Genomic DNA, 13,197 nt, shown 5'->3' with positions numbered 1-13,197 from the left:
GCGCAACACCAAACTTGATTTCCCAGCTCCAACATCCCCAAGAAGCACCTGAAGAAGAACATCAAACATCACTGTGGTGATCACGACATGCAATACCCAAAGAAAATAAACCTATTCATCACATAATGCTAAAATACATATGCCTACATATCCATAATTCCTATGTCTACGAAACATCTTTCGATAAATCACAACCTTCATTTTAAAATGGACTTTTGTATTTGTATTTTGCTTGTGAGTATGGTCTTGGTTAAAACTTAGCATTCTAGCATTTACTTATATGATATCATACAGCAAGAGAGCTTTGAGATCCGAGTCACAGTTTATTGTATTCTCGGAGACCCTCAAAATACCAAAGCTAGACAGAGATAAACAACAACACGAAAGAGAAATTTCTGCTTTACATGTACACTGACATTTGCATGTGCAGAGCTCTCTTTCCTCCTTTCTTTTCTTCCTCACCTTTTGGTTTTTTCTCCTAGATTAAGGAGATTGTTGTTTTGTTTTTAGTGGTTGCCATCATCATCACATTCAAATCAACTTTAGTTAACACTAGCCTCCCTACACGCACTCACGCGCGTGCGGAAGACCCTTTTGTAATTGAGGCGTTCTACGCGCGACTTATATAATTTAAATGATAACAAAATAACGGTTGATCTCTGATCTAATTGCAGACACAATCTACAGAACCGTCTTCTATTGAACTTGTGAAGTGTGGGGTGGAGACCTGAATGTAACAAATTGGTGTTAAGTGAATAATTCCAAACATATAAAATTTTGATCATCACACCGAACGCAAACAGTAGAATTAAATAAAGAACTGAAGGCATACACAATCTAATTAGACAAATAAGTGAACTTTCCCATGCCGAAATTAAGGGGGTGTAGTCAAACTTAGATTTGAGAAGATTTTAAAAGACTTTAAAATCTTAGTGTGTTCAACTAAAAGATTTTAAAGGATTTTAGAATCCATTCAAATCTAAGTGTAGTCGATTAAATTTTTTTAAAGGATTTCAAAATTCATCCAAATCTAAGTATATCAAAAAAATTAAGGAGGGTGTAGTCAATTTGGATTTCACAGGATTTTAAAAGACTTTTTAAAGTGACAGATTTCAAAGGATTGTAGAATCCTTACAACTTTCAGATTGATTTTTAAGGATTCTTATGGATTTTGATTAAAGATTTGAATGGATTTTGAGAGATTTATTGTCATTTAAAAAGAAAATTATTTTTTAAATAGAAAATAAAGATTAAAAATAATAAAAACTTGAAAAGAAAATTTAAGAACTTCACCTAGTTCTCCCAACCCTCCATGTTTTAATTGGACATAGTACATGCCATTTTCTGCCACTACCATTTTATTCCTCGTTGCAGAGGACCTCAAAATCATAAAATGGAATAACTGCTTCAGCATTACATCAGCCTTACAAAAGTAACGAAAAACTTCTCACAAGCAACCGACATCAAAGCATTGTTGACACATTAAGGAAAATATATTGTTCAACCATGAAGAGACACAAACAACAGCAATCAGATGGATTCAATAGTCAACCCATACCAATCACATTGGTATTTACGAAATTTCAGGAAGAACCCTATCTCTAAAAACATCCATGCAATTTACAAAAGAATATATATAGTATACTTAACCAAAACTTGAATTAACCCTATCTCTAACTATGTATTGTGACAACACTGTAAATAGGTTCACTCCTATGTAAATAGGAAAACGATATCAGTATTAGCAATGAAGCTCAGGTTACCACGTCAGGGAGGGATGCAGTGGATAATTAGCTTGATTTGCCTTTGTGTGTTATACACCTCCAAAAAGCAATCTAAATAAGAAGAAATATTCTCAATGAAATGGGAAGAGAAGAGAGAGAGAGAGAGAGAGAGAGAGAGAGAGAGAGAGAGAGAGAGAGAGAGAGAGAGAGAGAGAGAGAGAGAGAGAGAGAGAGAGAGAGAGAGAGAGAGAGAGAGAGATCGAAGGGGGTTGAAATAAATCCTAAGGGTGGAGGTATGATTATTTATAGTCTTTTTAAGCTTACCATCTATTCTCAAATCCTACAAAATCACCCATTCAATGAAATCCTTCAAAATCTATAAATTTTTGAATACATATAGATTTGCATAGACTCAATAAAAATCCTTTAAAATCCTAGTTGACTATCCCAGGATTCTAAAATATTTTAAAATCCTTTAGTAGACTACCCCTGTATTTGAATGGACTCTCTTAAATTCTTTTAAAATCCTAGTTGACTACTCCTCGATTCTAAAGTCTTTTAAAATCCTTTAAAATCCCTCTAAATCCTTATTTGACTACACCCCCTAAGATTTTAGAGGATTTCAATAAGTTGTGGATTTTGTGGGATTTGAAAGTAAGAAGTATATATAACAAAAATTAAAAAGAATCAAACTTCACCTCCTAGGATTTCAAATCCTTTTCCATCTACTGCTACTGCTGCTGCTGAATAAGTAGTCACAGACGAGCAAAGGATCATTAGAAAACATGACTCTAGTTGCATCACATTGTATAAGAAAAGTATACAATTGGAAAAATTTAAAGACTAAATATATTGGCAGGGGCAGGGCCTGGAGAGGAGGAAGGCAGTTCTTTGGACCTGGTAAGTTAAAACCATCAAAGCTGCGAGGGCGCCCAACGGACAATACCAATTCGTACAATAACTCCAATTAACACCCCCAAGACTCAGTTTTCTTCGCTGCAATTTCAGTCACAACCCTCTATGCAAATACACCATATTTTTTTGCAAGACCCAGTCGCAGAAGCAGCACAGCACCCTAAAGCTCCAGAAATTGAAAATATTCAGAGCTCCATTGGGAAGATTTTCTCTTTTTTATTTCAATAAAAAAATTATATGAAAATCTACCGCAATCCACCCAAATCTACAAACTAAATTCATTTATATTGTTTAAAATTCATATGAATTTGTAAGAGTTTTAAATCCTCGTAAATTTTATTCAATCTATCACTTTTAAAATCCTTTAAAATCTTAGTTTGGCTGGCCCTAAAATCCCTACAGCTAAATAAAGCTACATCTCCCCAAACCAACCGAAATCCCATCACTCTCTGCCGCCAAATATAAATCCAATCCAAATCTCACTGTCGTCGACTCCATCCCCAAATCGGCCCAAAACTCATCATCACTCCCGGCTCTATGTCATCTCACCGAATTTCACATGGCTCAGCCGCCCTTCCCCTAATTTCAAACCCCAGACACACATATACACTACCGTCCATCTGTGTTGTTCGATTTTGTCGATGGGGATCCAGGTCGAAGATCCGAGAGCAAAATTTTTGGTGCTCGTTTTCGCTGGAAACCATGGCTTATCTGGCAAGCCATATCCAAAACTACGAGGTCCGATTCCTCCCCGGGTTCTTTGACTCTCGCTCAAATTGGACGGATTTTCGAGTGGAACTGTTCGCCATGGCCTGCAGCAACGCCGCGGCCGAGTTGCTTGGGGAGACTGAGATGGACGCATCACAAAAGAGAAAGAAAGAGAGATGGCTTTCTCCAGGAGGGCTTGCTGGCGATAGAAGGGGTGTTGTCCCTGCGTCAGGATTTTCCCTTAGTGCACAACAGATTTGGAAAGTAATCAAAGAGAACAAGGACTTGGATCTTTCCGCTCACACCCATTGATAATTTGTGGTCTTCACTTCTCATATGCATATATTATGTACACATACTGTAATTTAATTAGGTTATGGTTGCTACGGTTCGGTGTGAAGAGATTGCCAACCAGAAATTCAAACAGTTGGTCCACGATGAGGTATGTGGTCGTTTATGAAATTGAATTTTTTTTAACTTTTCATTCCCTGATAGTTGGAGAAGATTAGTTTTTCTTTCTTTCTTCTCGTGTCCTTATGAAGAAAGTAAAGAAACTGGGAAGAAGACTGCAACGGCAGAGAGAAAGAAGGAGAGGAAAAAAATATGAACGGTTAGATCAATCTCTTGGTGTATATTATTAGTAAAAAAGATAATTATGGAAAATTTAAAATAGAAGGATGATAAGATATATTTTAAAAACTTACCATGTGACGAGTTTTAATTGGATTCTAGTGTCCTATTTTTTGTTACCAAATTACCCATAAACATCACGTTCGGTTCACCCCCAATGAAAAGATTCTTTGTTTTTAAAGCTCAAGACAAATTAAATAACATGTCTATTATTTTTTTAAATAATATAACATGTATTAAAATATTATTAAGTCAAATTGAAAAATGATTATATAGGTATTCAATATTCTAGTGAGTACAAAGTATTATCCTAGAATTTTTGCCAACTGAGAAAATGGCGGACTTTCATGGGGTAAATTACCAAGTTTGACCTCTTTCTTGGTGAGTATTTGCTGCTTTGCCATTTGTTGCAAGGTCTATGGAAGCAGTATGCTAGAGATTTTCCTGTGTACCAGAAACACATTTCGATACATTAAGTGTAATAATATAATTAATTGAAAATTAAAAAAAAAAATTCAACTAATTATATTACGACACTTGATGTACTGAACTGTATTTTCAACATACTAAAAATTTCTCATAGCATGCATACGTTGTCTCTTCCCCTGCACCGCACACCATTGTACACCTCACAGGTCCATGTGTCAATGGATGCATGGTGTAAATAATGTCTCACTCGTTGGTTAGCTCTTCTCCTCTACAAGTTTACGAACATCATCACCTTCCAATCTCAAACCCGAGAACGATGATGCTCACAGTTTGATGAAATATAGATTATGAATTTGGATATTGGCTTTGCAATTTTTCCCATTAGTCTAGTTTTTCGTTCAGTCTACAATTCGGTTGGACATGCCAAAGATTATTTGCATAATTTTTTAATTTAATTGGATCCCTCAGTAAAAAGAGGGCTTCGAACTTAAAAAAGTTTTGTGAGTTTTTGAACATTGAAGATAATAAAGTCCATGGTTTTGTACTGGTTGTTTGTTTATTCTTTTTGAAAGAATAAAAAACCGTTGGCTTTGAGATCTAAGGTTTTATGTCTAATAGTTAAAAACACTAGGAAATGTGTCAGATTCAGCTTTAAAATTCGGAGATTTTGGACCTTGAAGCTTTTCTTAGGGAATAAAATAAATATCAGAATCCTTCTTTTCCTATTTAAACGTTAATTGTTTTATTGTGATTTTGTATGTTTTCTTCGACGCCCGTTATTCTTAAATTAAGATAGTGTTTTTTTTTGTTAGGGAGTGAAGATGAATTTTAGAGACTGGAAAACAAAATCAGTAACATATAAACTTAAAATTGCAAATTAATCCAAATAATAACAAATAATTAGATAAAAAGTTATAGCCATATACATTTCTATATAATTTTTGAAAAAAAATGAAAAATTATGTAATATGAATTTGTCTGTCAGAACATTATAATTACTTTAGTCTAAATTAGGGGAGAGGTGGCACTGTGCAATTTTGGGGTAAATTTCAGTTTATTTACGAAATTGCCATTTAGTCTCTGCCCCCTGATTTAACGTTATTTGCAAAATTGCGACTGGGCTTCAGAAAGGGTTTTGGGTCTTTGGGCTGGAATTTCCGTTCGGATTGGAATTTTCGGTTTTGCGATCCACACTTTCATCATCGCCGTGTGGGATCGCCGGCCGTGTGGGATTTGGTGAGGGGATGGTTACGTGTCCATCATCGTCGAAAGGTCTGCTTCGACCACAACGTCTCGACTTTTCTTTCCGTTCCAACTTCTCTCTCACAAGCCTCTGCTTTAGTCGCTCTCGATCTTCGCCTTTTCTAAGGCGTCCGAGGGACAAATGCAGTCACGAACGCCACTCTCACTCACCCTCCACCGTTGCACACGAACCCAATCATAATTCTGAAATCCATACACAACCCAGATGTTAATCCTTCAGAGAATGGCAATGGCCACTTCTTCTTCCTTCCTCTCAATCCCTCTCCTAAAGACCTCTTCTTTGCTTTCCCCAGTTAAACACTGCGCTTCGTCACTGAGCTCCGAGTTCGGGGCTCTGTCCCTCTACGGCGGCTGAAATGGAGTCTCCACCTCCTCGGCGATGGCCACGGAGGCTCAGATCTCGACCCAAGACGACAAATTGAAGGATGCCCAGATGGAGGTAGCTGATAAGCCTGAGAAAGTCGTGCTTCCAACCAACGAGTCCTCCGAAAGCCTCATCACAATTCGACACACGGTATTTATTGAAATTTCATTGCTTTGGATTGGATTTATAATTGTGTTATGTTAAATTGAAGTAGGAGTGCTTTCCTGTTGAACTTTTAGACTCTTAGGAGCTTCCCGTTTTTGAAAGTTTGATGCTTTTAATAAACTATTTTCAATTCTACGTTACTAATTGTCACCTGATTCTGTTGTGAAGAATGAGGAAGTGAGGATGAAGAAAATAAGAACATAACTTTTCGGTAATTTGAAATTTGATCGAATAGCACATGGAAAAATGGGTGTACAGCAGTACATAAGCTGCGAAAATTTTCATCCTGTTTTTGGGAATGTGAGAAGATACATGGGTTTCTATATTTTGATAAAGTGTTGAGGTTGAGCTATGTTCATTTTTTTCTGAATTTCCTTGTAGTTTGGTATTAATGGTGCCTTTTCCGCTGTTATGGTGATGAACTATTTATATGTGTTTGACTGCAGTGTGCACACGTGATGGCCATGGCTGTTCAAAAAGCTCTTCCCGGATGCAAAAGTGACAATTGGTCCGTGGATAGAAAATGGGTTCTATTATGATTTTGATATGGAGCCTTTGACGGACAAAGAGTTGAAGAGAATCAAGAAAGAGAAGGTAAGTGGAATTTCTGTGTAAGTTATCATGTTTGTATCAAAGTTTTGGAACCATGAAACTTTTGAAAACTATTTCTTCTGTGATTTGTAGGATCGCATCATTGGAAGAAACTTACCACTCATAAGAGAAGAAGTTTCAAGAGATGAAGCTCACAAAAGAATAACCGCTCTCAACGAACCATACAAATTGGAAATTTTGGATAGTATTAAAGAAGATCCCGTTACCATATATCATATTGGTAAGGGTTTCACTATTTTCAGGCTCAATATAGTATGGAAGGTGATGATTTAATGTGCAGGAACTGTGCATAAAGGAATAAAAAAGAGAGGGCGGGGCTGTGCTCAGGGAAAACAATGTTGTTGGTGCTCTTTAAAAATGAGTTATTGATATGCAGGTTGAAAAGGAGACTAATTTGAAGGTGGGAGGAACCTTTTGGTCAAGCTAACCAAATTATACTTATGTTTACACATATGCATGCTTGTAGTGGGATTTGATTGTGTTTTGAACTAGCATCCTGTCATATTGGACTGTCTTTATGTCATAATTCCTCATAGTATGCCGAATTCTTCATAGGTGATGAATGGTGGGACCTATGTGCATGGCCCCATGTTGAAAAAAACTGGAAATATTAACAGAAAAGTTGTCGAACTTGAGTCTATTGCTGGTGCCTACTGGAGAGGAGATGAAAAGAAACCAATGCTGCAGAGGATCTATGGCACTGCATGGGAGAGTGAGGATCAATTGAAGGCATTTCAAAGAGGAAGCTAAATGTCGAGATCACAGGCGCCTTGGTCAAGTTCTTGACCTGTTTTCTATACAGGTACTCAGAATTGCCCTGAATCTCTTTCTGCTGTTTACACAGATTTATCAGTTAGCAATCCCATTTTTTGTAATTATGAGGATTCTTGCATTGAACATTTTCATTGTTGAATTTTCACAGAATGATGCTGGTGGGGGTTTAGTGTTCTGGCATCTGAAGGGTGCTATTGTGAGGCATGTAATGGAAGATTTGTGGAAAAAGATCCACATAGAGCGTGGTTATGATCTGCTGTATACTCCACATGTTGCAAAGGTGAACCTTTGGCAGATAAGTGGTCATCTGGATTACTACAAGGAGAATGTGTATGATCAAATGAATGTTGAGGATGAACTTTATCAGCTTCGACCGATGAACTGCCCCTTTAATATCTTGGTTTACAAAGGGAAGCCTCACTCATATCATGAATTTCCTATTTGAGTAGCTGAGTTGGGAGCCGTATATAGATACAAATTATCTGGAAACTTGCATGGTCTTTTTCGTGTAAGAGGTTTTACTCAGGTATGGTGTTAGTATTTGCAAACTGTTAGTCTATAATCCTAGGTGTATAAAGTTTTTTTTTTTTTTGTTTAACCTCGGGACCTGTTGCAGGATGATGCCGCATATTTTGTCTAGAAGATCAGATCAAAGATGTATTAGGGGTGTCCTAGATCTTACCGAAGAACTTTTGTTGCAATTTGGCTTCATCAAATATGAGGTCAATCTCTCTACGAGGCCAGAGAAAGCTGTTGGAGATGATGATTTATGGGTGAAACCGTAAAAGCAACATCTGCCCTTAGAGATGCTTTGGATGATAAAGGTTGGAGCTATCAAATTGATGAAGGTGGTGGTGCCTTTTATGGTCCAAAGATTGATCTTAAGTTGAGGATGCCCTTGGAAGGAAGTGGCAGTGCTCAACTATACAGGTTAATCCTGAACTCATGACGGGATAATGAGATTGATCTTAAGTTGAGGATGCCCCGTCTATCTCTGTATCACTTTGTAAAATGTTCATTAGAGATTTGGGCATGTTTTTTGAATTGAGCGAATTACATGGATTTGTTTGATAGACTAAAGCCACTTATTATTGTTATTTTAAATTGTTTGATCTTTTGTATTTCCCAAATTGTACAGGTTGATTTTAACCTACCACAGCGTTTTGACTTAACATATGCTGACTCAAACTCTGAAAAGAAGCGGTCTATCATGATTCATAGAGCTGTTCTTGGGTCATTGAAGCGATTTTTTGGGGTCCTTATAGAGCATTATGCCAGGGATTTTCCATTATGGCTTTCGCCGGTACAAGCTTATGTTTTACCAGTTACTGACTCGCAGGTTTGTAAAGCAGTTGCACGTGTAATGGTTCAATTAACTCAAGTACCCTCAACACACCTGCACAACGGTTACCTGGGCTACAACCCCTGACTCTCCTCCCTGCGATTCGACTCCTTTGTCGACTCCGAGTCGCTCAAGGACGCCGCCACCGATTCCCCAATCTTCCACAGCTCCGCTGTAGACGACGCTTTCGCCACTCAGCCGGCATCGGAGGCCTTCTCTCCTCCATTGATCTACGCCGAGTCGAACGGCCAGGGCTTTGATGGAGGGTTTGGCGGGTCCGACGACCCAGTTTTGCTGGCTCCATTGGATATGCTGCCTGAGGAGGGCTTCGCTCTCAGAGAATGGAGGAGGTAGGGTCTCGAATTCTAATTGTTTTCGATTGAACCGATAGTTCTGTATAGCAATTAAATTTTGACTCTTTTGTGCAATTTGAAAGTTGGTTTTGATTTGGCTTGATCTTTCTGTTGCTGAGAAATTGAGTGGAAGTTGTTGTTTTGATTTCGGTAGTTTTCAAGAATTGGATGCTTAGTGATCAGTAATCGTCCGGCTTTATCGGGTAAGGAGATAATTAAAGCAATTAAATTTCAAAATTTGGATTTACAGTTCGTATTTTGAGCCTGAATTCATGAAAACAAACATAACCCATTATTTATTAGCGATTAATGATATGATTAATTTAGTTTTTAATCATAATCAATAGCATGTAGCTTTAGCAGAAGTGGGGTTTGGGAAATTGGCTAGCACCCTGTTGCTTTTTGTTTGTCTGCTTTCCATTTCTCCCCTCTCTTGCCATCTTCTCTGTATTTTTGCTGCTTCTCTCTCCCGCACTCCCTTTTTTACTCTTGGTTCTGTGGTTCTCCGGCTGCCGTTAGGTTTTTGTGGTCGGACAATGATGGAATCCGAGGACGATGACTACTTCAGCAGCGACGATGACTACTAGAAATTTTTATTTTGAATTCGTATCCCCTAATCGCTGATCTCCTCAGGTTTGCCCCAAGCCGGCAAAGGAATCAGGGTAACGGAGCTCAGACTATCAGAGGTATAAATTCACATCCCTGATTTTTTTTTTTTTTAATTTCAACCGGATCTGAGAAATTCTAAGTCATGGATCTATGAATGGTGTCTGTTGAGTCTCTGAGTGTCTATTTTTTTTCACTGGTCTCTGAAGTGTCTCTCTGTATTTGTGCATCCATATGGGAATATGATATTTAAAAGCTCATTATTGTCCTGGGAAACCTCCTAAATTATCGATTCCTTGCTTTCTACGTACAATGTTTCATATTCTATGTTCTAATTTTCTAATTTTGGGGTGGAGGGAGTGCTAATATGGTAATTTTCAGGGATTTTGGGTCTTTATGGGATTTTTTTTGGGTAAATTTGTGATTTGCAGTTGATTTTAGGAATTGATTTATGGGTTTGGTTTGAATGCACTGACAAAAGTTATTGTTTCTGTTAACGCAGATGATGAAAGGTAAGTTTGAAAGGAGAAAGGGTAGAAGTGGTGTCTGGTTAGAAGGAGAGAGATCCATGGCAGTTGGCACAACCATGGCCACGGCCACGAAGAGGAGACATTGTTGGCGATATCGAAGCTTCTCAAGGAATTGACTGAGTTGGAGGACATGAAAGTACAGATTTGGATTTCATCAGCACGACCAAGATCATGAGCATTTTGATTGTCTGCAGCTTTCAGTTCTTGGTATTTCTTCTTACATTTAACCTGATTGACTTTTTTATTTTGTGGGTTTGGAAATTCAAGTTTTTTTTTTTGTGCAATTTATATTTCCATTGAACTTTTTGAACTGTTCTGTTTGGTTGCCAATATGATTACTTATAGACTATTTCGCCAAATGCATTTGCTACAAAATGTAAACTTATTTTAAATGAAACATGTTGAAGTCTCTTTGCATTTGCATAAGCTATTGTGTGTTGTTAAAAGAGAGGGGGCATCTAGCATACAACACACATGCCATGGTGTAGAACTAAGTTTTCCATGGAAGGATTTCTGGATTTCTTCGATGCCTCTCCTTCAGCCAAACCTCTGCATTTACATGAATTTTTAGATTGCAGAGTCTGACAGCATGAAGCATATAGACCGTTAGCAGGTATAGATTTATTTTTCAAAACATTTTGGATAGGAAAATCAATGGATTGTAAAGGTAAAACTGAAATTGAAAAACACTGAGGTTAAACATGTACAGTTGAAACCGTACCATTTGTATAATTTTTTCCCCAAAAAAAAAAAGAAAAAAGAAAAAAAGCAATTAGGATCACATGGCTTCGCCAAGCTCACAACACACACGCCATGAGAAGAAATTTAGTGACTATTGTCTGTTGCTAAAAGAGAGGAAAGGTAAAAGGTAATGGAATAAATATGCTCTCAAAATCTAATACTAATATTCTCAATGTGTTTGAATTCTCTTCTTTTCATTCTCATTATTTGGCTTCCTTCTTTCATTGTTTGTTCATTATACAACTGTTTTACTTACCATTAAAATCCAATTGATATAGGGTTATGGGGACAGATTGAAGAAGGTGAAGATCACAGGGGTGGGATATTGGGGAGGGTGGTAGGGTTATGGGGAGTGGGCTCTGGTTGGTTTCGATTTGACCGAGGCCACGGTTCGATGGAATTGAGGTGATGTGGAGTATTCATGAGGTCCCAGCCAGACAATATAGGGCCTACGCGTGGGGTTTAGGGGTTTCACGGGGAGGGTTACAGAGGGAGGGGGTGCACGCATGAATTGCAGAGGGAGAGGGAGAGAGGGAGAAAGAGGGGGAGTAGGGTTGCTATATTCGAGCTCTCTTTTTTATTTTTACTTGAATTTGATTTGATTTGATTTTTTTTTTATTTTTTTTAGGCGACAAGGTTGAGAATACGAAAACTCTGCTGGAGGTGGAGGTGAGAATTTTAATTTAATTCATGGTATATTGCTGTTGTTTTTTTTTTTTTTTTTTTTTTTTTTTTTACTTTATTTTTGTGGGATTGTGCTGTTTTTGGAGAAAACAATATTAAATTGAAGTAAAGTTTAGATATTTCTGTAATTGGGATTTACAGTAACAGATGAAGAACTGAATGTGATTGCAAAATTAAAAGTTTAGAACTTTTTTGGTTTGGAAGCTAATTTTAAATTCAGTTAGCTGAGTAATTAATAGAGAAATGTATAACGAATGCGTGATATGTTTTTCGATGCGCATGAGCAGACATTGGTAATGCTTCAGCGGCAGCAGCTGCTATATGATGGTAGATGAGGAATTCTGAGATGCTGAGTGCTCTTAGTGTCAGAGATGAAGACTTGATAATGATCGTATCCAATTCCACCTTAAGGTTAAGGTATGCTTGATAATGTTGTCCTTTATGTGCAATTCACTGTATGACGTTCATGCCTTTAATGGGACTGTCAATATTGGTTTTGTCATCATACATCATTCGTGAGAAATGGGATGGTGAGTTTCTCAATACAGTTTTAATTTTTGTGCGAATAATGTTTGTAAAAAGTCTGTTTTTATTTAGTTCATTGCAGATTCTTATTCTTTTATTTAGTTCACCATTCATGCTTTTAAAGATAAGAAGTGCAAGGTTCTCTCAGATGTTAGTTTTGGGTGGCAATTGAAAGATACGAGGATAAACAAAAATACCTACCAATTGAAAGGATAAATTCAATTGAAAATATTTGGTTCATCAATTATTATAGTTTGAGCTTTCTGCATTAAATGTCCTGTTTTTGGGAAGAGTGATTCGTATAATTGGGTTTTATTAAAATTTTCATGATTTTATACAGTTTTTCCGTTTAAATTTGTGGATTCTGAAACACTTTTATGAGTGTCAAAATCATATTGTATGTCTAAAATTTGTTTGGAATTTGGCGGTTTCTTCAATTTCATCACCACCCATTCTCACAACTTCATCTAAAGTGTTTTGCATGTATAAGATTCGTGTTCATGGAGGTCATTTCAAACAGATTTCAAGCTGAGCTGTGTTGCTAAAATTAGATTAATCAAAATCAACCCAATTAAGTCCAAAATTTTAATGCTCGCAAGTGTACGAATCGTAGTATAATATAGTAGGCAAGCACAAGATCGTTCCAACTAAGATTGAATGTAATTCTAACTATCTAGCTAAATTTAAGTTTCATTTGAATTGGAAAAGAAAAATTGATGATTTGAATGAGAATTTTGAAATGGTGATGTAAATAAAATGAAATGAACTTAGCTAAGTGATGACAACGACAAAGTAAACAAATTATAATTCAATTGTGAAAAACACCATAGCA

General features: G+C 37.0%; 1 pseudogene; it reads left to right on the top strand.

Moving 5' to 3' along the window:
- Positions 1-5,611: 5,611 nt before the first annotated feature.
- LOC137727028 (threonine--tRNA ligase, chloroplastic/mitochondrial 2-like) lies at positions 5,612-12,457 on the top strand (annotated as a pseudogene).
- Positions 12,458-13,197: the final 740 nt, after the last annotated feature.

The sequence above is a fragment of the Pyrus communis genome, chromosome 2 (assembly GCF_963583255.1).
Source record: "Pyrus communis chromosome 2, drPyrComm1.1, whole genome shotgun sequence".
Taxonomy (NCBI): Eukaryota; Viridiplantae; Streptophyta; class Magnoliopsida; order Rosales; family Rosaceae; genus Pyrus; species Pyrus communis.
This window is presented reverse-complemented; position numbering and strand designations above follow the sequence as displayed.